Raw genomic sequence first — 25,952 nt, 5'->3', positions numbered from 1 at the left:
CAGAGCCCTACAAAACCCTCGAGACCACTACAGCATGGATGTTTGTATCTGTGACCCCCACAAACCGCCTAAGCTATCCAGGGCCACCTACAATCGGGACGTAGGTATCTCTTTCCCCCCCAACACAGCTAATCCCCCCCGGGACACCTCCAGACTAGACGTAGATATCTCTGACCCCACTAATCCCCTAAGCCACGACGGGGCCCCTCCAGCACGGACATATGTATCTGTGCCCCCACATCCCTCCTAAGACCCCCAAAACCTCTCTAGCCTAGACGCAGGTATCTGTGCACCCCACAGACCCCCTAGGCCACGATGGGAACCCTCCAGCCTCGACATAGTTATCTGAGATCCCCACAAACCCCCCTAAGCCCCCCGGAATGCCTCCAGCCTAGACACAGGTATTTGTGCCCAATATGAACCCCCTAAGGTCCCCAGGACCCCTCTTGCCTGAATGAACGTATCTGTGCCCCTCACAAACCCTTAAGCCCCACCAGGATCCCTATAGCCTAGACGTAGGTATCTGTGCACCCTCACGAACACACTGATCCTCCTAGGGACCCCTACAGCATGGACGTAGGTATCTGTACCCCAAAATGCTCCAAAGCAACCTCGTGACCCCTACAGCCTCGAAATAGGTATCTGTGCCCCCCAACAACTCTCTAATACCCCCAGAATCCCTCCAGGCTGGACGTAGATATTTGTGACCTCCAGGAACCCCCTAATCCCTCCCCAAGACTTCTCCAGCCTGGACATAGGTATCTCTGCCCCCCAGAAGCCCCCTAAGACCCTTAGGTCCCCCACCAGCCTGGTTGTAGCTATGTCTATGCCACACAACCCCCCTAAGCTCCCCAGGACCCCCTCGAACTGGTACGTAGGTATCTGCACAACCACAACCTCTTAAGTCCCCCAGGGACCCCTCCAGACCATACATAGGTTTTTGTGCCCCTCACCAACTCCCTAAACCCCCAGGGACCACTACAGCCTGGACGTATGTATCTGTGCTCACTACAACCCCCTAAGCCATCCAGGGACCTCTCCACCCAGGATACAGATATTTGTGTCCCCCATAAAGCCCCTAATCCCCACTGGAATGCCTCCAGCCTAGACGTAGCTATCTGTGCCCCCCACGACCCCTAAGCCCCCGAGGGATCTCTACAGCCTCTACGTAGGTGTGATGCTCTGTGCATCACCATGCGTGGCCACACGGTGTCACTTATCAGAGGGTTAGCCATGTTAGTCTGGATCTGTAAAACCAGCAAAGAGTTCTGTGGCACCTTATAGACTAACAGACGTTTTGCAGCATGAGCTTTCATGGGTGAATACCCACTTCATCAGATGCATGTAGTGGAAATTTCCAGGGGCAGGAGGAGAAACTGGTTTTGTAATTGGCAAGCCATTCACAGTCTTTGTTTAATCCTGAGCTGATGGTGTCAAATTTGCAGATGAACTGAAGCTCAGCAGTTTTTCTTTGAAGTCTGGTCCTGAACTTTTTTTGCTGCAGGATGGCCACCTTAAGGTCTGCTATAGTGTGGCCAGGGAGGTTGAAGTGTTCTCCTACAGGTTTTTTTATATTGCCATTCCTACTATCTGATTTGTGTCCGTTTATCCTTTTCCATAGTGACTGTCCAGTTTGGCCGATGTACATAGCAGAGGGGCATTACATTTGTGGACATGCAGGTGAATGAACCGGTGATGGTGTGGCTGATCTGGTTAGGTCCTGTGATGGTGTCGCTTGTGTAGATATGTGGGCAGAGTTGGCACCGAGGTTTGTTGCATGCATTGGTTCCTGAGCTAGAGTTACTATGGTGCGGTGTGCAGTTACTGGTGAGAATGTTTCAGGTTGGTAGGTTGCCTGTGAGCGAGGACTGGCCTGCCATCCAAGGCCTGTGAAAGTATGGGATCATTGTCCAGGATGGGTTGTAGATCCCTGATGATGGAGAGGTTTTAGCTGGGGACTGTATGTGATGGCCAGTGGAGTCCTGCTGGTTTCTTTCTTGGGTTTGTCTTGCAGTAGGAGGCTGCTGGGTACAGCAGAAAAACTGCTGAGCTTCAGTTCATCAGCCTCATCTTCCCTGATTGAACTGCCTCATTATCTCTAGCTTGCCTGCATATACATACCTGCCCCTGGAACTTTCCACTACATGCACCTGACGAAGTGGGTATTCACCCATGAAAGCTCATGCTCCAAAAAGTCTGTTAGTCTATAAGGTGCCACAGGATTCTTTGTTGCTTTTACATATCCAGACTAACACGGCTACCCCTCTGATACTAGACTAGAGAAGGAGGGTAGACTGCCTCCATTCCAGGCTAAACCCCGGGGATTATTTTGTCCCATAACCGTGGGTTCAACCTAGCTAAAGATCCAGCTGATGAGGAGGCTTTCTCTCTCTAGGTGGTTTACGGTGAACTTCTGGTGTTGTTGCACCGAAAATTACCATGGGCTTAGGGTGTGCAGCATGAACAGGTGAGGAGGTGGTATCAGCTCATGCTGGGCAAAGGGGTATCTCAGCCGCCGGAAGTAAGGGAGTAGAACAGTCAGGAACAGGTGATTCGTGAATCAGTGTCTGACCAGAAGAGGTGAAGTCAGACCACTCAACTGCAGATATGTCTGAGGACTGGCATGATCTGGCAACAGCTGATCTACATGTCGCCACCAGGTAGGATTCTCTACAGTCCGGACTGTGTAGGAACCAGGTCCTGTTTGAGTGATGATCGTGGCAGGGACCCATTTAGCTCCAGAAGTATAATTCCGAGCCAAAACTGGCTGTCCCAGGCTAAAGGTTCGGTCTTTTGCTCTGGGTGCACGTCTGATGACTTGATGTTGCTGCTGATGTTGCACAATTTGTTGGGGTTCGGAAGGTTTCAGCAGATCACAGCTAGTGCGCAGCTGTCGTCCCATCATTAGAAAGGCCGGGGGTGCCTGGGTGGTAGCATGAGGTGTGTTTCTGTAGGAAAGTAAGAAGGTATAAAGACGCTTTTGAATGGAGTGTTGTCCCCTTGCTGATTTCAAAGCGTGTTTCATTGTCTGCACAAATCTTTCAGCTAATCCTTTGGTGGATGGATGATATGGTGCTGACGTGACATGGTGTATCCCATTTGCCTTCATAAAATTTTGAAACTCCTGAGAGACGAACTGCAGTCCGTTGTCGCTCACAAGTTGTTCTGGGAGACTGAAACGACTAAAGAGTCCCTGTAGTTTTTGACAGTACTCTCTGCAGTAGTGGACTGCATTATAGAGGCTTCTGGACATTTAGAATGGGCATCTAATGCCACCAAGAACATGTTTCCTTCAAGGGGGCCAGCAAAGTCAATGTGAATACGTTGCCACGGGTTTTCAGGCCAGTGTCATGGGTGTAGGGGTGCCCACTGGGGTGCATTCCTCATACCCTGACATGACATACAAGCTTTTGCTTTCTCTTCAATAGCACTGTCCAATCCAGGCCACCAAAAATAGCTTTGTGCAATTTCCTTCATGTGCACTATTCCACAGTGACTGGAATGTAGCTGTTCTAACATCTGTGATCTCAGTGGTGGTGGAATAATGACATGTCTCCCCCACAACAAACAACCGGACTGGACAGATAACTCCATCCTCCTGGACATGTAGGTAACAAGGTCTGGTGAGACCGGAAATGTTTGTCGAGATTTTCCATGCATCACCAGGTCCATAACTTGGGACAATACTGGGCCAACGCAAGTTGCCTTCTTTATCTGAGTAGAAGTGATGGGTGTATTCTCTACCTGATCAAAGTAGAAGATTTCCTTTTGGGCACTATCTTGATGTTTGATCGGCAAAGGCAACCTTGAGAGGCCATCTGCATTGCCGTGCAGAGTGGATTTCCGATATTTAATTTTATAAGTGTGTGCTGAAAGTGACAATGACGAACGTTGCATACAACTAGCAACTAATGGGGGAATGCCTGTGTAGGGTCCAAAAAATGACATCAGAGGTCGATAGTCTGTGAGAATAGTAAACTTTCGCCCAAGCAGGTACTGATGAAACTTCCGAATTCCAGAAACAACTCCTAATGCCTCACGTTCGATTTGGGAGTAGTTAGTTTTTGCTTTGCTTAGAGTGCATGAAGCAAAAGCAATAGGTCTCTCTTCTCCAGAAGGCATAATGAGTGACACGACTGCTCCCACTCCATAAGGGGAGGCATCGCAGGCAATTGTAGGGGTAAGGATGGATCAAAGTGCGTTAGAACTTCAGAATTTAGCAGTGCATCCTTAGCTTTGCTAAATGCAACATCACAGGCTTCAGTCCACTTCCAGGCCTTGTTCTGCCCCAGGAGCTCATGAAGTGGTTTTAGCAGTGTGGCTAACTTTGAGATGAACTTTCCATAATAGTTCAGTAGTCCTAGAAACGAGTGCAGCTGGCTTACATTTCAAGGTGGGGGAGCCTCTACCATAGCTTTAACTTTTGCAGGGGCCTTATGAAGACCTGCAGAATCAATGATGCGTCCCAAATATTCAACAGAGAGCTTGAAGAATTCACACTTGTCTTTGCGATCTCGTAGGCCATACTCTTCCAGTCTTTGTAGGGTAGCCTCTAAATTCTTTAAGTGATCCTCTTCATTCCTTCCAGTGACCAGGATATCATCCAGATAGCACTGAACTCCTGACAAGCCACACAAGATCTGGTCCATAGCCCTCTGGAACAGGGCGGGAGAAGACATTATTTCGAAGGGTAGGTGACAGTATTGATAAAGCCCCTTATGAGTCACAATAGTCAACGGACCTTAGGACTTTTAATCGACGTGCGTCTGTAAATATGCTTGACTCAGATCAATCTTACTGAACTTTTGTCCCCCAGCCAGGCCTGCGAAGAGGTCATCTATGCAGGGAAGAGGGTATTGCTCTGCACACAACACTGGGTTGACAGTGATTTTAAAATCACCGCAAATCCAGAGAGAGCCATCTTTCTTCACTATTGGAATGATAGGAGTGGCCCATGAGCTATGGGTAACTGGTGTTAGGACTCCATTGGTGACCAGGCACTCCAGGTCTCTTTCAACTTTTCGCCTGATGGCATATGGCACAGTACGGGCTTTCAGATATTTTGGTGGACTATCAGGTTCAATGTTCAATGTCACAGTGATTCCCTTCATACTTCCCAAATCCTCTCCAAAAACAGCAGCATGTTTCCTTAATATAGGGGTTAGACTGGTTTCTTCTTTAGTCATCCAGTGCACTTCTGCCCAGACCAGCTGAATCTGCCCAAACCAAGACCTACCCATTAAGGCTGGGTAGTTACCTCTCACCACAAACAGTGGCAATTTAGCAGCCTGTCCATTGAGCTCCACCTTAACATCAATAGTGCCTAACAATGGGCGCAGCTTCCCCTGTATACGTCTTCAGAACAGTTTTTGTTGCCTTAAGCAGAAGAGGCTGTAGCTTTTCTTTATACACAGTTTCAGAGACCAGCGAGACAGCTGCACCGGTGTCCAGTTCCATGCATATAGGTTTGCCATCCAATAACGGGGTTATCCCGAATTCATGTGAGCCCACTGCCAAAGACAAAACATGCAGTGGCACTTCCGCTTGCGATGAGGTGCCACCTTGATCATCCTGGGTCTGCTCTAGGGTATGCAGGTTCCTCTTTTTGTGGGCCAGACCACAGGCCTCTTGTTCTTTTGTTTACAGGCACACTCAATGTGTCCCTTTTTGCCACAGTGTAGACACACCAGGTCCTTACACCAGCATTCTGATGCCTGGTGACCTGGTTTACCACAGCGGTAACATTCCTGACTCTGCACAGTTTTGTGGGTAGGTTCTTGTGACACTTTTTGCAGCCTAGGGGATGCACCGATGTATTGCGCCTCCCTTGTAGCCAGTTCCATGGATACAGCAATATCAACAGCCTTCTTTAATGTAAGCTGAGCCTCTTCCGTATAGCTTCTCTGTAGAGGCCACACACTAACCTGTCATGCAGAACATCATTTAACATCTCTTTAAATTCACAGTGTTCTGCTAGCTTTTTTAAAATTGCTACAAATTGTACAACTGTTTCATCTTCTTTTTGGTCTCTTTTGTGAAACCGATATCTTTCAGCAACTACCAGTGGTTTTGGGGAAAAATGGGACCCCAGGATTTCCACCATGTCACTGCAAGATTTAGTCTCAGGCTTACCGGGGTATAGTAAGCTGCGTAACAGGGAGTAGGTTTTAGCTCCTACAACACTTAAGAATATGGGCACCTTCTTCTCTTCTGGAATGTCATTTGCAATAACAAAAAGCTCAAAACACTCAGTATACGCAGGCCACTGCTCTATATTCTCATCAAAAGGTTCCAGTGGCCTGGTCAGAGTAGCCATGATTTTTTGTTTCACTTTCTGTACCTTGACTTCTACTTCCTTGTGTTGCTGGAGCAGCACCGGAATCCCATCCTCGTAGCCACTTGTTATATCCTTGGGGGCAGCTGGTTTAAGAAGAAATCAGTTGAGGCCAGACAGCAGACAGCTAACAAAAGTACCATTTATTTACAGACACAGAGCTCGCCCAATTGGCCGAAGCTGGCTGGGCTAACCCCTAATAATCTAACTCAGTTGCATGGGAACAAAAACCATGACAACCAAATACACAAGAGTGGGCACCCTGCTGTGTGGGTGGGATGACGGTAACCCAGACTCAGGGCTGGAACAGGCCCCAGATTGAGGGGGTGGCTGCATGGTTTACAGCGCTCTGATGTCTCAGACAATGTGTCTCTCCCAAAACCTCAGATCTGCATCCCCAGAAGGCTCCTGTGCTGCCTCCGCTCCTTTCACCTTCTACAGCAAGGAGCAGCAGCAAGGGGCAGGGATGAGCCATAGGCACCAGGGGGGGGCAGAGGCTTCAGGAGCCCAGAGTGTTTGCCTGTCTGGGCATTTTGGCTGAAACCTCAGGGACACATTGTCAGGCAGAATCCCAGGCATCTGTATGAAAGGAGCATAAGGATGTAAGAGCAGTCAGACTGGGTCAGACTGGGTCAATCTCGCCTAGTGTCCTGTCTTCCCATAGCGGCCAAAGCCAGGTGCCCCAGAGAGAATGAACAGAACAGGTAATCATCAAGTGATCTATCCCCTGTCACCCGCTCCCAGCAAACAGAGACTAGGGACACCTTCCCTGCCCATCCTGGCTCAGAGCATGTCCTCCATGAATCGATTTAGCTCTTTTTCTGAGCCCTGTTATAGTCTTGACCTTCACAACATCCTCTGGCAAGGAGTTCCGCAGGTTGACTGTGCGTTGTGTGAAAAAATACTTCCTTTTGTTTGTTTTAAACGTGCTGCCTATTAATTTCATTTGGTGACCCCAAGTTCTTGTGTTATGAGAAGGAATAAGTAACACTTACTTATTTACTTTCTCCATACGAGCCATGATTTTATAGACCTCTATCATATCCTCCCTTAGTCATCTTTTCTCCAAGCTGAAAAGTCCCAGGCTTATTATTCTCTCCTCAGATGGTAGACACTCGATACCCCTTTCTGAACCTTTTCCAATACCAATACATCTTTTCTGAGATGAGGTGACCGTATCTGCATGCAGCATTCAAGATGTGGGCGTACCATGGATTTATACAGCGGCAATAAGATTTTCTCTCTTATTTTCTATCTCTTTCCTAATGACTCCCAACATTCTGTTCCCTTTTTGCCGGCCGCTGCACATTGAGTGGATGTTTGCAGAGAACTATCCATAGTGACTCCAAGATCTCTCACTTGAGTGGCAACAGCTATTTGACATCCCATCGTTTTATATGTAGAGTTGGGATTATGTTTGCCAATGTGCATCACTTTGCATTTATCAGCATTGAATTTCATCTGCCATTTTGTTGCCCTTTCACCCAGTTTCGTGAAATCTCTTTTTAGCTCCTCACAGGCTACTTAACTATCCTCAGTAGTTTTGGATCATCTGCAAATGTTGTCACCTCGCTGTTTAGCAGATCATTTATCAATATGTTGACTAGCCCTGGTCCCAGTACAGACACCACTAGTTACCTATTTGCATCCTGAGAACTGACCATTTATTCCTACCCTTTGTTTCCTAGCTTTTAACCAATTATTGATCCATGTGAGGACCTTCCAGAGGTGAAAGTAAGTCAGTCCAGTCCAGTATGGGATACCGGCAAGGGCGGGTACTCTGTGCCAGCTCGGCCCAACTTCCCCAGGCTGGTGATTTAAAGGGCCCAGGGCTTCCTGCAGTGGCTGGAGCCCCGGGTCCTTTAAATCGTCTCCAAAGACCCCCTTGCCGTAGCCCCTGGGAGCAAATCACTGCCGTGGATGCTGCTCTCTCCTGCGCTACGAAAAAAGAGCAGGGGCGGTGGGAGCTTCCTTACAGTGGGGGGGCGGCACTGTTGTCTGAACTGTGGCACTCCCATGACACCCCTTCCTCAAGGACATACACTCACACAACCCCTCCCTCCTAAGCCACACCCACAGAACGCCTCTTCCCCCCCAAGACTCCACCCTTCCCCCCACTCCATCACTGGTCCTAACAGCTCATAAACAGTGGTGGAGCCACAGCCCTCTCACCCCCTCTTCCAGTACCCCTGACACAGAACTAAGCAGGCAGCAGTGTGTGTGTGTGTGTGTGTGTGTGTGTGTGTGTGTGTGTGTGTGTGTGTGTGTGTGTGTGTGTGTGTGTGACAGAGGCTGCTGTGCTGACCTGAGCCAGTGAGGGAAGCAGGGGCTGATGTTGGGGCTGTCTCCCTCCCCCTGCCTCAGGACTGGTTGCTTGCAGCAGATGTCTGGACTTAGAGACAGTGTGCCCACACACTCACTCTCCCCACACACACACACATACTCTGTACCCCACCAGGCACATTGCAGTTGAAAAGCAGCTGGCAATCTAGGAGGATTCCCATGGAACAATGGGGTAGACAAACCTGCATCATGTGATGCTGTACCAGCCATGAGGTCTTGCAAACCCTTCCCAAAACACCTGCAGCCAGTTTCACAGCTACCCACAATGCACTGTTCTCTGTGGCCATCCAAGATTCTAGCCTGGATGTGCTCTGGTGACACAAGGGGCATAGTGTGGATATGCAACAGCTGTTTAATTAAAACACTTTAAAGCCACATTACCCAATAGTGTAGCCACAGCTTGAGAGTGAGACAAAACCCAGCTCCCTTGAAACTAAAGAACCACAACTTCCCCTGTAGTTGACAGAATGTGAACCTGTGCCTGAAAACACCAATGGATTGCTAGTCCATCGCCTTAGCCACTCGGCCATAACTACTTGCTTGAGATGGGTCTCTCACTACACTCTAGTTCTGTTCTCAATCTGTGATCAATGCCAGTTGTTCCCTCAGACCAGCTTCCACAACACACACACTGCTGTGCCGTTGTGGAAGTGTGTCCATGGCTGAACTGCAAGAATTCCTGCTTATTTCCCTTCTGGCTGGAGCATGAGGAGGGTGTTTTTGTGGTCAATGACGTTCCTGTAGATTGTTGTCCATTTCCTGCCTTGATCATTCAGACAGTTCCTTTACCATCATATCCCCAGCACATCAGGGATTGCAATAGCAGACGGTAGGTTTTCTCCTGGGCACTGAGCTTTGCTAGGGGATTGGTGGCTCCTTTCTTCCTCACCGTGGAGTAAACTCAGCTTTTTATTCCATCCTTGATGTTTCAATGAATAACAAGAGATGACCAAGGAAAGAGGTGGACAGGGCGGGTCTTAGGGGAGGGGCAGAGAGGTGTGGGTGGTGGACAGGGCAGGTCAGGGGAGGGGGTAGAGAGGTGTGAGTGCTGAGCGGGGTGGGTCCCAGTGGAGAAGCAGAGAGGCACAAGTGGTGGGCAGGGCTGGTCTTAGGGGAGGGGGCAGAGAGGTTTGGGCAGGGTGAGTCTCAGGGGAAGGTCAGAGAGGTGGGGGCAGCAGACAGGCCTTGGGGTAGCGGGTGGAGAGGCATAAGGAGGCCTTCGGGCAGCAGAGGAGCAAGCGAAAGTTGGAACAGCAGGCCTCAGCGAAAGAGGAAGAGCAGGGGTGGGAAGTGGCCAAATGGGAGTGAGGGCAGAGCATAGGTGGGGCCTCAGAGGGAGGAGAATGAGTCAGGGGGTGGAGTGGGCAGGGCCACCCAGAGGATTCAGAGCCTGGGGCAAAACAAAATTGGGTGCCCTTTCCATAAAAAAAGTTGCAATACTCTAGAATACTATGTTCTCATGGGGGCCCTGCAGGGCCTGGGGCAAATTGCCCCACGTGCCCCCCCTCTGGGTGGCCCTGTCCTCAGCCTCTCCTTGTAAGTCCCCTTCCCCCTAATCATTTTTGTTGCCCTCCCCTAGACTCTCTCTAACTTGTTTCTCTAGTGGGAGGGCGAAAACTGGACGCAATGCTCCAGATGTGGCCTCACCAATGCCGAATAGAGGGGAATAGTCACTTCCATCCATCTGCTGCCAATACTCCTTCTAATCCAGCCCAGTATGACCAGTTACCCATATTGAATGCAGACCCACCAATATTTGATCAATTGGTTACTGTCCATTCAGGAGGTTCTTTCCTACCTATTCATAAATAATGAAGCTGCTCTAAGCAGAAAGGAGAGAGCTGTCCCGCCTGTGTAGTTAATCCATCTCCCGGAGAGGTGGTAGCTACGTCACTGGGGGAATCTATGTGGGTGGGTGTGCAAGCTGTGATGTCTCCATGCATCTATAAGTTTAATGAAACCCCATTTTTAAAAGCACTGTGGTCTGGGAAGAGAACAGGAGATCTCTGAGGCAGGGCCTGTCTTTCAAAATCTTTAAGATCACTGACTTACTTTCATAGCAGTCATGGGGGTATAGCTCAGTGGTAGAGTGTTTGACTGCAAATCAAGTAGTCCTTGGTTCAGATCCAAATGCCCCCTTACGCACCTCTTCCTTCAACAAAAGTAATTGCATTTCTGTTATGTTCACGAGTTCCACTGAGTAGGGATCCCTGAAATGAATGCAAACACTCAATATCTTCCTGTGCAAATGCATATAAACCTAGAAAACATGTGCCTCCACTGAAATCAGTTCAAATCCTCTAAAGGATTAAAGAATCCTTATTGAGGTTGCAGGAAAAAACCATCCTGATGTGTAGAAAGAATAGTAAATATGGCAGGCGGCCAGCTTGGCTTAACAGTGAAATCCTTGCTGATCTTAAACGCAAAAGAGAAGCTTACAAAAAGTGGAAGATTGGACAAATGACCAGAGAGGAGTATAAAAATATTGCTCAGGCATGCAGGAGTGAAGTCAGGAAGGCCAAATCACACTCGGAGTTGCAGCTAGCAAGAGATGTTAAGAGTAAGAAGAAGGGTTTCTTCAGGTATGTTAGTAACATGAAGAAAGTCAAGGAAAGTGTGGGCCCCTTACTGAATGAGGGAGGTAACTTAGTGGACAGAGGATGTGGAAAAAGCTAATGTACTCAATGCTTTTTTTATCTCTGTCTTCACAAACAAGGTCAGCTCCCAGACTGCTGCACTGGGCAGCACAGTGTGAGGAGAAGGTGACCAGCCCTCTGTGGAGAAAGAAGTGGTTCGATACTATTTAGAAAAACTGGAGACCAGCACATGTCCGTGGGGCTGGATGCGCTGCATCCGAGGGTGCTAAAGGAGTTGGCGGATGTGATTGCAGAGCCATTACCCATTATCTATGAAAACTCATGGCAATCGGGGGTAGTCCCAGATGACTGGAAAAAGGCCCATCTTTAAAAAAGGGAAGAAGGAGGATTTGGGGAACTACAGACCAGTCAGTCTCACCTCAATCCCTGGAAAAATCATGGAGCAGATCCTCAAGGAATCACTTCTGAAGCACTTAGAGGAAAGGAAAGTGATCAGGAACAGTCAGCATGGATTCACCAAGGGCAAGTCATACCTGACTAACCTAATTGCCTTCTATGAGGAGATAACTGGCTCTGTGGATGAGGGGAAAGCAGTGGATGTGTTATACCTTGACTTTAGCAAAGCTTTTGATGTGGTCTCCCACAGTATTTTTGCCAGCAAGTTAAAGTATGGGCTGGATGAATGGATTGTAAGGTGGTTAGAAAGCTGGCTAGATCGTCAGACTCAATGGGCAGTGATCAAAGTCTCCATGTCTAGCTGGCAGCCAGTTTCAAGCGGAGTGCCCCAAGGGTTGGTCCTGGGGCCAGTTTTGTTCAATATCTTCATTAATGATCTGGAGAATGGCGTGGACTGCACCCTCATCAAGTTTGCAGATGACACTAAACTGGGAGGAGTGGTAGATATGCTGGAGGGTAGGGTTAGGATACAGAGGGACCTAGACAAATTAGAGGACTGGGGCAAAAGAAACCTGATGAGGTTCAACGAGGACAAGTGCAGAATCCTGCACTTAGGACAGAAGAATCCCATTCGCTGTTACAGACTAGGGACCGAATGGTTAGGAAGCGGTTCTGCAGAAAAGGACCCAGAGATTACAGTAGACGAGAAGCTGGCTATGAGTCAACAGTGTGCCCTTTTTGCCAATAAGGCTAATGGCATTTTGGGTTGTATAAGTAGGGGCATTGCCAGCAGATCGATGGATGTGATCATTCCCCTCTGTTCGACATTGGTGAAGCCCCGTCTGGAGTACTGTGTCCAGTTTTGGGCCCAACACTACACGAAGGATGTGGAAACCTTGGAAAGATTCCAGCAGAGGGCAACAAAAATGATTTGAGGTCTGGAGCACATGACTTTTGAGGAGAGGTTGAGGGAACTGGGTTTGTTTAGTCTGCAGAAGAGAAGACTGAGGGGGGATTTGATAGCTGCTTTCAAGTACCTGAAAGGGTTTCCAAAGAGGATGGATCTAGACTGTTCTCTATGGTACCTGATGACAGAACAAGGAGTAATGGTTTCAAGTTGCAACGAGGAAGGTTTAGGTGGAATATTAGGAAAAAACTTTTTCACAAGGAGGGTGGTGAAGCACTGGAATGGGTTACCTAGGGAGGTGGTGGAATCTTCTTCCTTAGAGGTTTTTAAGGTCAGGCTTGACAGAGCCCTGGCTGGTAAGATTTAGTTGGGGATTGGTCCTGCCTTGAGCAGTGGATTGGACTAGAGACCTCCTGAGGTCCCTTCCAACCCTGATATTCTATGATTATATGATTAAATGTTCTGATGGTCTCTTCTGGACATAAAATCGACTAATTTCTGAAAAACTGAGTGTAGCATTGGGAGCAGCGTCTGATGTTTTACTGTCCAGCCAACTTGCTTCCTAGAACGAACGCTCCTTGAGTGTGGTGATTCACAAGGAGTAGCTCAAACCTCCAAAGTGCCTGGCCAGGGGCAGGACATTGGCACAGCAAGGGAGGGGTGTAGCAGTGACATCACAATGGCCTTTTGCAGGACCTCACACTATTGGTCAAAGACTATTGGTGGGGAGGTGGTGACCTCACAGAGAGATTCTGACATCATCCAGGCAGGAGAGTGGCGAGGGGCCAGGGAAACCTCAGAGACCCCTGTGGCTTTGCTTCAGCAAATCTCCTTCTCCAGGTCTGTCTTTGAGGACTGAGAGAGTATTCGGGGTCATGGACGTGAGCGCCAGGAGGAACCTCTTTCGCGTTTTCTCCTTCTCTTGTAGTGATTTTACTAGAAAACAGCCATTCCTTTTTAGAAGGTAAGAACCTCCTGGAGGTTTGAAACCTGTTCAGTCTGATCCATCTGGTGAGAGTTGAATTCTAGGCATGGAAAACACAAGCTTAAGGAGGCAGAATTTTATTCCACAGCTGGGATTTTGTCCCTTAGAATCAGTGGGGACATAAGGGTTTGTCCTTTTTGTTTCACCTTTTCCTCCATCCATCCTCCCTCCCTCGTTTCTCTTCTTCTCTTGCTTCTTTTCTGTTTTTTCCTAATCCCCTCCCAACACCAGGAGGTATGCTTGTGTGTGTGTGTGTGTTGCGGGGCAGTGCTCTGTAGCTCCCACTGTGGGAGGTTCACTGAAAAATGTGGGGCTGAAATAGTGCTTGGGCAGTGATCCCCACCAGTGACCTCGGCAATCCTTCGGGCTCTCTGGGCTCATCTTCAGCCTCCCGTCCTCAGTCTCTACCCTGATTGGCTGAGCAGGGGGTTATTGACAGGGAGGAGACTCAGGTCCTTGTTGTTCTCTTTTAAGACCAAGGAAATAAGTCAGAACCAGTTCTATGTTTGGTGAATTTTGCTGCTTCTCTGTATTAATGGTCTCTGAGCAGTTCATGATTCTCTCTAACATTGCACTTCTCCTCAAATACTTGCTGAATAATTACTGTGCACTGTTGTTGGTCTGGAGCTCATCTGAGACCACTTTATTCAGGTCATTCAATGTCTGAAATTCAAGATCCGATGGTTATTTTGAAAATTAGGGCTCTTGTGTCCTATTCCCAACTCTGCCACCGACTGCCTGTGTGACCTAAGACAAGTCAATACTCCTTTCTCAGCCTGAGCTTCTCCCTCTTTCAAGTAGGGATAATAATGATCCGCTCCTACCTACCTCATGGTGCGTGGAGGCAGGGCTGGTTCTAGGTCTTTTGCTGCCCAAAGCAAAAAAAAATTTTGGCTGCCCACACCCCATCCCTGCCCCCCCCACTCCCCTGCTGCCCAAGCCCTGGGTTTTCCCTCCCCACCTGAACCCCCTGACACTCCAGCTCTGGGCCTCCCCCCAACCGCATCCCCCTGCTGTCCCAGCCCTGGGCTCTCCCCCGCCACACACCCCGTGCTGCCCCAGCTCTGGGCTCTCCTCTCCCCCCCTCCAGTGCTCCCCCACCCACACACACTCCTGCCGCCTCAGCCCTGGGCTCTGCCCCCACCACCCGCACCTCCTGCTGCCCCAGCCCAGCCTGACTGGCTGTGTGACCTGAGACAAGTCAATTCTCTTTCTCAGCCTGAGCTTCTCCATCTTTCAAGTAAGGATAGTAATGATCTGCTCCTACCTACCTCACGGTGTGTGGAGGATGGAGATCCATTGGAGAGTGTCACTAGGAATAGTGCATAATATAAGGTGTCCTATCACATTTACTCAGAGCAGATTAACACATAATAGAATAGCTGAAATAGTCTATTTGATTTCTATGTTTTTATTTTGAAATTGTTAAAAGCAGCAACGACGTAGCTCAGACTGCAGCATCTTATCTAATGTTTGAGATCTAAGTGTCTCCTCTTTGTGTGCGAGGAGACAATTTAACACACTGTGACAAACAGGAGATGCTTTTGTTTTGCAACAAAATACTTTTGCAAAGAACTTTCATCCCACTTGTTATGATTTTGAGAAACAAACTGATTTAGTCTGAATGGGATTTTCTGACAGAAATGGTTTCAATGAAATTTCCTCACCATCTCGATTCCTGGGCTCTATCCCTACCTCTAAGGAGGAGAGGGAGGGTTTGTCTGTTAGAACAGGAGTCAGGACCGCTGGCTTCTCTTTCTGGATCTGCCACCACCTTTCTGTGTATGCCCTTGGGTAGGTCACTTCCCTTCTCTGTATCTCAGGCTCCTCCCCGTCTGTCCAATGGGAACAGGGACAGTTCTCGAACTCTGGGCAGTTGTGAGCCTGAGTGAGATAAGGGGTGTTTAAAGCCCTCTGTGATGGAGAAAGGGGAGTTTCACAGTGTTTAGCACCAAGGAATTCTAAAGTTTGCTAAAGTGTCTAGTCTGTGGAAACAAGAAATGGTCGGGCCCTAACTTTTTAAAAGCCCATTCAGGGATGTGAGTCCCTGTCTTTTCGGTACCTGGGGTTCTTTGCCAGCAGGAGAGAAGAGGTTCCTGCCTCCATTTTTGTGGCCTAAACAAACCCGGTGTTGTGGCCCAGTTCTCGTCTGAGATCCCTGAAAAAGAACATCTTCCCACCCATGAACAAGACAGGACCTACCATGCTAGTTACATTTTAATAAGACCAAAGCCTCCTCAAACCCGGTGTCACAATCACTGGAATGATTTTACCTTGATATTTTACCGGCCGCAGACACAAAGCGAGTCAAATTACAGTTTCTCTTCAGCGTCAGTGCACACACAAGAATCCGGAGGCTTTTCATTCCTTAGGTTCTTCTGCCATTTCATTTCTGTCCTCTTCCAAGATTTATCATTGTGCAAAGCAATATTTGGCCTTGGGAGTGTCCCCTCTGGTCCTGCCTGCTGCCTATGGGAAATTAAAGGGCCCAGAGATCCCTGCCGCCGCCACCACCACCAGCACAAGGGGGCTAAGCCTGCTCACCCACGCTCCGTGTGGCACGCCACCCCCAGAAGCAGCTGGCACGTCACTGTAGCCCATGAGGTGTGTGTGGGGGGTCTCCCCGAGTGCCAACTCTGCCTACTGTGGCAATGGGACCTGTGGGGTGGAGTCTGCTGGCAGTGGTGCACAGAGACACTCCCAGCCCTCCTGGTTAGAAGCTGCTTCCAGAGAGGGGTGCACATTGCTTTTGGGAAATGCTTGAGGTAAATGCTGCACGCCTCACCCTCTCCTGCACCCCTCACACCCTGCTCCAACTCAAACCCCATATCCGCACCCAAACTCCCTCCAAGACACTGCCCACCACACCCACTCTTGCACCCCAACCCTCTGACTGAGCCCAGACCCTGCACTCAAAGTCTTTCCCAGAGCCCAACACCTCCCTCCCACACCCAAACTCCCTCCCAGAGCCTCACACAGGTGTGGGGTGGGGCAGGACTTGGTCCCATTCTGGGAACCACCAAAAATTATACAAACCTGCCAGCTCTGTCCAGCCCAACTTTCTGCTGATGCACCTCAGCCCACACCCGTACAGGGTTTGAAACTTTCATTACTTAAATTCCAGGACACTGAGGAATTTCAGCTCCCCTTTGCCCAGAGGGAAACCACTCCACTCCCAGCCAGGTTCTTGTCCACGGGATCACTGTAGGGGGGCTGGGTCCCTCTGGGTCTTTTCTCTCTCTAGGACAGGCCAGGGTGCAATAACTGGGGCATCTGAGCACCCAGGACCTTCTGTGGGGCTGCCATTCCCCTTCCCCTTCTGTGGTCCCATCTGTCACTGACTCCAGCCTTTTTTCTATCCATTGTCAGCACCATCTCAAGCCAGCTGCACCCACCTCAAAAAGTCAGTGTCCCCTGGTGGGTGTAAATCACTGACCTCTCTCCTCTCTGAGCACTGACAGCCCCTCTGTTTCTTTGCCTCTCGGGCTGTGCAGATGGGACCTTTTCCTCCAGTGCTGGAGGATTCGCCCTTCTCATCTACCATTGTCCCAAGCAGCACAGCGGGTGGGAATCTTAAACATACCAAGGTGACTTAGGAGCAGAAACTCCCCCAGGACCTTCCATGCAATTGTCCCTTGCCCCTCAGTGAGCAGGACTGAAGATCGGGCAAGGAGCCTGGTGGGCCACATCCCATCTGGGCATGAGCAAAGCAGCAAGATGAAAAAGAAACCTGGAAATGGGAGAGATTGAACCCAGGGCCTCATACATGCAATGCATGTGCTCTTCCACTGAGCTACAACCCCACCTTGGCCTAGTCCTTGCTCTGAGGGCCAAACCTGCTGTCCTGGAGGTTGGTGGTTCATGGGGAAACACTTTGCGGCAGGGCCGGATTCTATACAGCAGAGGACGAGAGAGAGTGCATGCCCTGGACCCAGGGTGCAGCGATACAAGACTCAGCCTTCATACTGCATTGGCTGGGTGCAGGGGTGAGAGTAACTTACAGGACTTACCGGTACTGCGGGAGTCCTGAGGGGGCGTGGCCTCATCCAGAAGAGGCGTGGCATCTCAAGAGTTAAAGGCCCTGGGGCACCAGCTTTGGCTGGGAGACCCAGAGCCTTTAAATCAACCAGAGGCTCCTAGCTGAAGAGGGGCTGGGAGCCCCCCAGGGCTCATGGGGCAAATTAAAGGGCCTAGGCCTCCAGCCACCAGGAGAATCCCAAGCTTTGCGGGACTAGGGCAGGGATTTAAAGGACCCAGAGCTCCTGCCGCTGAGGGGAGCCCCGAGCCCTTTAAATCCGGGCCCCCACCCGGTCACCAGAGCCACGGCCAGGATTCAAAGGACTTTGGGCTGCCTGCAGCAGCATGGAGCGCTCAGCCCTTTAAACCTCAGCTGCAGCTGGGATTTAAAGGGCTCTAGGCTGCCCGCAGCCGCGGGGAGCTCTGAGCCCTTTCAATCCCGGCCCCAGCCTGGCCGCCAGAGCCCTGGCCGTGGGCAGTCCAGAGCCATTTCAATGCCCGCCATGGACGCCGGTGCGGTCCAACACGGCGTACTGGTTCTTGCCAGTATACCATACCAGACTGGACCGGCTTACTTTCCGCTCTGGGTGGGTGGGTGGTGCTGCAGTCCCCTGCTAGAAAGTAATGTTGGTGGGGGACTCTGTGAGCAGCTCAACACCCAACCCTGGTGGCAGACGCAGTGTGGGGGACTCCAGGTGTTTCTAGGATCTATTATTTCCACCTGCCCGTAAAATCCGGTTTTCCCCAGCACATTCAGTGCAGTGCAATTGGGTCAGGGTTTCCATGGCTGCACAACAAAGAATAGCTCCCAGTTTCCTCTCTATCTGCAGCAGGATTAGCCTGTGTCGGTGGTTAATGAGGTGGATCTTGTAATTTGTTATTCATTCCCCACCTTGAAAATTCAGACAGTCCCTTTCCTACTCAAATCCCCAGCAACTCAGTGACCCTGGTAGCGGAGGTTGGGTTTTCCCTGAGGGCCTGAGATTTTCAGGGGTCTTTTTCCCTCCAGCTGGAGTGAACTCAGCTTTTCCCCATCCCAGACATTCCATGAAATGACAACAGCAGTATAAAGAAAGAGGGGAGGGAACGTCTCACGGCCAGGGCTGGATGTGCCCAGGGCCCCCTGCTTGGCCATTCTTTCCATGGAATTTGGGCACCTGCTTTGCACAAGGGACAGAGAAAGATCCTGCTGTTCCTGTGTCTGTGCAAAGAAAATTGTGCTTCGGTATGAAAGAGAGGTGGGAAATGGCCCCATGATGGGACAATATCCTCAGGATTTAGACCTAAGGACTCAGGTTGAGAACTGATTTAACTCCACTCATCTGGGATTTTAACAAATTGCCTTCCACAGAGACACTGGAACTTGTGACCTTGATCCAGACTCTGCAGCTTCAGGCTGCTTTAACTCCTGGTAAAAACCTGAACTTGATTCCAAGAAAGGAGAGAGGAGAAGACTGAAGTTGCCTTTGGTCCAAGGCTGGGATCTCCTTAATGGGTAGAAACGTCCTTCCCTGCTACCAGGGGACAGCAGCTACTGGAGACATAGCAGAGCTCAAAGGAAGGCGGGTTGTTGAATGCACTTTATGTGCACAGGACCCCACTAACTCTAAATCCCCCACTCTAGCAGGAACTTAGAAAGTGAGACCTCGGTCAATGGCAGGACTGGGCTTTGAAAAAGAGATTTGTTTTTCCTCCCCATCATGAGAAAGAAAGTAAGAGCTGGCAGCTCTGGTGCAGAAAACCACTTTTTCCTCTGGCTGCGGAGCTTCCAACCAGGTGCAGATGACTGGTGTCTCCTGAAGGGGTGGGGGCACAATGTCAAGGTTCAGCCCTATCCCCTTGCAATCAACAGCCCCCTCAGCTGCGAACAGTGCAGGGAGAGGAAGCAGCAAAGGCAGCCCCTCTCCATTCACCCCTACAGCAGCTGCTTTGCAGGGAGGGGGCCTGGCAGCACCACATAATGCAGCAGGCGATAGCTAACCCAGGTGGGGCACATGACCCCAAACACGTCCTCTGCAAGTGTTGCCTCTGAAATTAGGAACACTGGTGAGTTCAGGGCACAGCTGCACACCCAGAAGAAAGCCCATCACAACACACCCAGGGTGAAGTGGGTGCTAACGCCTGGCATTAAACCAGAAACCTTTAGATCTTCAATCCGATGCACTCCCAGCTGAACTACTTTGGCAAGGACCAGGCCCACCAGGAAGGCTTAATACACGAGCCACAGCACATGCTGGGAAGATTTAAATCTGGATGTCACAACGCAGGAGCAAGCAGTGGACTTGACCTGGAGGGGCAGGCTGGGGTTTCCTGTATCCCATTCACTCAAGCCAGCACCTGCCCCCTCACAAGCTGTCACTGGCACCCCCAGGTCGGCAAGAAAGGAGCAGCGGTTCTCACTAGAACAACTCCTCTCGCAGGCTTCTCCCAAGCCTAAAACAGAAAACCATCTTGCCCGAAAGCAGGCCTACTCGTGTCATAGTATAATTCCCAAATCTGGACCTTAGCGTCCAGGATATGGGTACTAGTATAAAGTCCTCTAAGCGTAATTACCAGCTTAGATTCTGTAGCGCTGCCACCAATCAGGAATTTCTAGGGCCTGATACCCTCTGGGCCCCCCAAAACCTTCCCAGGGGACCCCACGACCCAGATTCCTTGAGTCTCACAACAAAGGGAAATAAACCATTCCCTCCCCACCTCTTACCTCCTCCCAGAACTTTCCTGCCTGGGTACACTAGGAGATATCGTGATTCAATTCCTTGAAACACAACACAGAGAGATCAAGTTTCTCTCTCCCCTTCTCCCAGAGGCAATACAGATTCAAGTTCCTTGAATCTAACACAAAGAGGAAATTTACCTTTCCCTCCCTGCTTCCCCCTCACCCAAAGGCAATACAGATTCAAGCTGTGTGAATCTAACACAAAGAGGAAACTTATCCTTCCCTTCTCCCCACCAATTCCCTGGAATATACAGACTCAATTCCCTAGAGCCTCAACTGGGAAAAAAAAAATCAAACAGGTCTTAAAAAGCAAAACTTTTAATAAAAAAGAAAGAAAAAAAGTAAAAGGTTTATCTCTGCATTTTAGATGGTAAAAAGTTACAGGGTCTTTCAACTTATAAACAATAGAAAGAAACTTTCTCCAGCAGAAACACAATTTAAGCTATTCCAGCAAGTACACATATGCAAATGGAAAAAAAAAAACAAATTAAAAGACTATGGCTGCCTTTTCTTACTTACAATTCTGAATAGATAAGAGACTGTAGCAGGGAGATTGGCAGAAACCTGGTTGCACCTCTAGCCCCTTCCAGGACCCAAAGAGAACAAAGCAAACCCAAAACCCACAAACAAAGGCTTCCCTCCACACGAGATTTGAAAGTATTGTCTTCTGATTGGTCCTCTGGTCAGGTGTTTGGGTCCCTGTTTGTTAACCCTTACAGGTAAAAGAGACATTAACCCTTAACTTGTTTTCCTTCCACCCAGAACCCCATATCTTTTCCTGGGCTGCAAGTAGCCACCCCTGGGATGCCAAGAGGTAGAAACAAGATTCTACCTCCCAGCAGCCAAATGCACTTCCATGGGTTCGACTGCCTAATTCCTCCAGCTTCCCCAGGCTGACGCCAAGGTATTTTCTCCACTGATATCACCACCCTCTATCGTGCGGGGATTGGGGTTATCCAGGGACAGGCCAGTGGCAGAAGGAGGAGGCCTTGCTGGACAGCAAGGGGAGCTGGGAAAAGGAAGCCACTATGTTTCTGCCTGGTTTTCGGGCTGAGGCCCTTTGCAGATTAGGCAAATGTGAGAACCACCACGCTACAGAAACTCCATCACAGTGCGCTGCCCTGTCCTGCCCCGCCCTCAAATTCCCTGCACTTTGGTGATGCTCATCCTGGCACACACTGAGGGGAGAACCTGGAGAAAATGGCGGCAGCTCTTCGATGGGTCAGCTGGCAGAGCAGAGGACTGGAGCTGGCACTCAGCAAGTTGTCCTTACATCGCCCGTGAGACTCCAGCTTGAGGAGGAGCTGCTTTTTCTTCCCCTTTCTGAGAAAGAGCAAGAGAAGAAAGAAAGTTCAGGAGGGCCAACTGGCTGCAGAAGCCAATGCTGCCTTTTTCCTGCTGCATAGCCTGAAAGAAAGAACATGCATTAGGTAAAGGGACTGCTGTGTTGCCAGGAAACAGCCCACAGCTGCACCGAGAGGGATCAAAGAGGCTGCTGAAGCCTGGGATTGACCACAGATCTTTAGAGCTTCAGTCTAACGCTCTCCCAACTGAGCTACTTCAGCACCTTTAGGGACCTCTTTTGGGCTGCTGCTTCTCACCTTGAAGCTTTTTTCAACAAATCAGCTCTCCAGTCACCACTGGCCAATGCAGGAAGGACAGCGCTTGCTATTTTAGCACTCAGAAATGTCATCAACTAGTCTCTGGATCTATTGAATGCTGCACTTCAGTTCATGGGAGAAAGGCAAGAGACACAACCTTTGAACAAAAGGCCTGGGGTTAACATCCTAATGCTGTCTCCTACTGTAACACTATTTAATACTGGCCAACCCTGTGCTGGTGACAGTTCCATTTCTAGGTGTTTGTACATTCAGTTACTGTGAAAATTAAAAAGTTTCCATATGCTTAGAGGAAATGAATTTGTTTTATTTTCTTATATATGGCATGAATAAATACAGATTTACACATCCTAGCATGAAAATGTATTGTCTAATATGATCGAGAAAATCATGCATCCAGATTGTGCATTGAAATCATGATATGAGCTACAAATGCAATAAAAAATAAGGTATTCAATGGTTTAACATATGGAGCAGGGGTAGGCGGCACCGAAGACACTTCTTGCCTTGAGTAGGAGTAGCTCAGACCTCCAAAGGGCTTGGCCAGGAGCAGGACATTGGCACAGCAAGGGAGGGGTGTGGCAGTGACATCATAAAGGCCTTTTGCAGGACCTCAGACTATTGGTCCAAGGCGGTGGGGAGATGGTGACCTCACAGAGAGATGCTGACATCAGCCAGGCAGGACGGGGCAAGGGGCCAGGGAATTCTCAGAGACCCCTGTGGCTTTGCTTCGCTTCAGCAAGTCTCCTTCTCCAGGTCTCTCTTTGAGGACTGACTGATGACTGTAGCTATCCCACAGTTCCCTCACTCTCCGAAAACCATTTGAATTCTTGGCTGAGCTCCCAAAGCCTGAAGGGTCAAAAAACATTGTCGTGGGTGGTTCAGGGTACATGTCGTTGCCTCCCTCACTCGTGAAAGGAAAGAGAAAAAAAAAATCCTTTCTTGCCTTTTCCAATGTCACCGTATGTCTACTGGATGCTGCTGGCAGACATGGTGCTACAGCGCTACACAGCAGCATCCCCTTCCCTCCCTTCCCTTCCCTTGCAGACTGCAGACAGTACAGTAGGACTGTTATCTGTCATTGTCATCCCGTGAGTGCTCCTGGCTGGCCACAGTGAGGTCGGCCAGAAGTGCCTGGACAAAAATGGGAATGACTCCCAGCTCATTCTCTTCTTTAAGCTTTGTAAATGGACATTCAGTCCTGCCTGGACTATCCTAGCAGCTGGAGGCTGCGCTCCCCTCCCCCCTTTGATCTCTGCTTGCAGAAGCAATAAAGTCAGTGTTGTTTTTGAAATTCCTGCATTCTTTATTACTTCATCACACAAATGGGAGGATAAATGCCATGGTAACCCAGGAGGGGTAGGTAGGGGAGGAAGGGAAGCAATGAGTGAGGCTAGAATGACATGCAGCTCATACTTTCTGCCATACTCCTTCCTAGACAGTCTCTTCCCATTCTGTATGTGTGAAACTGATTGTTCCTTCCTAAGTGGAGCACTTTGCATTTGTCTTTATTGAACTTCATCCGGTTCACCTCAGGCCATTCCTCCAATTTGTCCAGATCATTTGAATTTGATCCTGCCCTCCAAAGCAGTTGCAATCCCTCCTAGTTTGTTATCGTCCGCAGACTTAATAAACATACTTTCTATGCCAATATCTAAATCGTTGATGAGATATTGAACAGAGCTGGTCGCAAAACAGACCCCGCGGAACCCCACTTGTTATACCTTTCCAGCAGGACTGGGAGCCATTAATAACTACTCTCTGAGTACAGTTATCCAGCCAGTTATGCACCCACCTTATAGTAGCCCATCTAAATTGTATTTGCCTAGTTTATTGATAAGGGATCATGTGAGACCGTATCAAAATGCCTTACTAAGTCTAGGTATACCACAACACACGCTCTCCCCTTAGCCACAAGACTTGTTGGCCTATCAAAGAAAGCAGTCAGATTAGTTTGACATGATTTGTTCTTTACAAATCCATGCTGGCTATTCCCTATCATCTTACCACTTCCAAGTGTTTGCAGATGATTTCTTTAATTACTTGCTCCATTATCTTCTCTGGCATAGAAGTTAAACTAACTGGTCTGTAGTTTCCTGGGTTGTTTTTATTTCCCTTTTTATAGATAGGCAATATATTTGCCCTTTTCCAGTCTTCTGAATCTCTCCGTCTCCCATGATTTCCCAAAGATAATAGCTAGAGGTTCAGATACATCCTCTATTAACTCCTGAATATTCTAGGATGCATTTCATCAGGCCTGGTGACTTGCAGGCATCTAACTTTTCTAAGTGATTTTTTAACTTGCTCTTTTTTTATTTTATCTTCTAAAATTACCCCCCTTCCCATAAGCATTCACTTTGTTAGACATTTGTTCAGACTTCTCAGTGAATAACAAAACAAAGAAGTCATTAAGCATCTCTGCATTTCCAAGTCTCCTGTTATGTCTCTCCTCCTCACTGAGCAGTGGGCCTACCCTGTCCTTGGTCTTCCTCTTGCTTCTAATGTATTGATAAAAAGCCTTCTTGTTTCCCTTATTCCGATAGCTAGTTCAGCCATTTTGTGCCTTTGCCTTTCTAACTTGCCCCTGCATTCATGTCGTTATTTGCCAATATTCATCCTTTGTAATCTGACCTAGATTCCACTTTTTATATGACTCCTTTTTATTTTGTAGGTCATGCAAGATCTCGTGGTAAGCCAAGGTGCTCTTTTGCCACATATTTTATATTTCCTACCCATAGGAATAGCTTGCTTTTGGGCCCTTAAGATTAATGTCTATTAATCTTTTAACTAACACTCTCTCTCCTTTCTTTTCTAATAAATTTAGCTTAGTTAATAAGAATTGGCTATAGCATGTATTTTGGGTGAGATGTAAGTTGACTGGTGAGTCTTACCCACAGTGCTCAGGGTTTAGCTGATCGCCATATTTGGGGTCAGGAAGGAATTTTCCTCCGGGGCAGATTGGCAGAGCCCGAGGTGTTTCACCTTCCCCCTGCAGCGTGGGGCATGGGTCAATGCTGGTGGATTCTCTGCAGCTTGAGGTCTTCAAACCACAATTTGAAGACTTCAATAACTCACACTTCTTTTAGGGGTTTGTTATAGAAGTGAATGGGTAGGGTTCTGTGGCCTGCTTTGTGCAGGGGATCGGACTAGATGATCACTTTGGTCCCTTCTGACCCTAGATCTATGAATCTATTAATCTAAGTTATAATTGAACCTGGGTATGTGGCTGATCCTTTGGGGATCGGAGAAAGAATCTTTTCTTTTATATGATGAAGTAAGATTTTCAGGAATCATCATCATATCTGACAGGTGTGTCTGGATGGAGGCCAGAGGTTGCGTACTTTAAGGGAACTGCGTGGTTTAAACTTCTAAGTAACAGTGAGGTACTACAGAAGCTGTTTTGTGTCTGGCTTGGTAATCTAAGTATTGAAATAACCACCAGCTTTTGGGATTTGTCTGCCCTTTTTTGTTTGCAGTTCACCCTGATTGAGTGTCCTCAGCTAGCTCCCACGGGCAGCACCGTCACACCTACATCCTGGTTGTAGGGGTCTGGGGGATCTTAGGGGCTTGGGGTGCACAGAGGCATCCTAGGAGTCTTAGGGGATTGTGGGGGCCCAAGATACCTATGTCCAGGCTGTAGGGTTACCAGGCGGTCTTAGGAGTTCGGGTGGGCACAGATACGTATGTCCAGGTTGTATCGGTCACAGGGGGGATTAGAGGTTTTGTGAGGAGCACAGATATCTACGTCCAGATTGTAGATGTCCAGGGGGCTGTTAGGGGGGTGTGGGAGTGCAAATACCTATGTCCAGGCTGTAGGGGTTCCTGGGGTGTTAGGGTTTCTGAGTGCACATATATCTACGTGCACAATGGAGTGTCCCAGGGCGCTTATGGAGTCTATATGGGGTTACAGAATACCACTGTCCTGGCTGTAGAGGTCCTGGGGGGCTTAGGGGGGTTGTGGAGGCACAGATACCTAGGTTCAGGCTGGAGGGGTCTCCAGAGGGCTTAGGTGATGTTGGGGGGCACAGATACCTC

The 25,952-nt window shown here is 48.9% G+C and overlaps 1 long non-coding RNA gene and 1 other non-coding gene across 2 annotated transcripts in view; one reads left to right on the top strand and one right to left on the bottom strand.

Moving 5' to 3' along the window:
- Window positions 1-960: 960 nt before the first annotated feature.
- The window catches only part of LOC127054335 (uncharacterized), a 67,967-nt gene continuing 42,975 nt past the window's right edge, over window positions 961-25,952 (bottom strand). Inside the window, exon 3 of the long non-coding RNA XR_007775228.1 lies at window positions 961-999. This is a non-coding gene — a long non-coding RNA (uncharacterized LOC127054335). The remainder of the gene's footprint in view (window positions 1,000-25,952) is intronic.
- Window positions 10,745-10,816, top strand: TRNAC-GCA (transfer RNA cysteine (anticodon GCA)). The gene has a single exon. It is a non-coding gene; the product is annotated as a tRNA-Cys (tRNA).

The sequence above is a fragment of the Gopherus flavomarginatus genome, chromosome 6, assembly GCF_025201925.1.
Source record: "Gopherus flavomarginatus isolate rGopFla2 chromosome 6, rGopFla2.mat.asm, whole genome shotgun sequence".
Lineage (NCBI taxonomy): Eukaryota > Metazoa > Chordata > Testudines > Testudinidae > Gopherus > Gopherus flavomarginatus.
The sequence above is the reverse complement of the archived record's forward strand: the minus strand, read 5'-3'. Positions and strand labels throughout refer to the sequence as shown.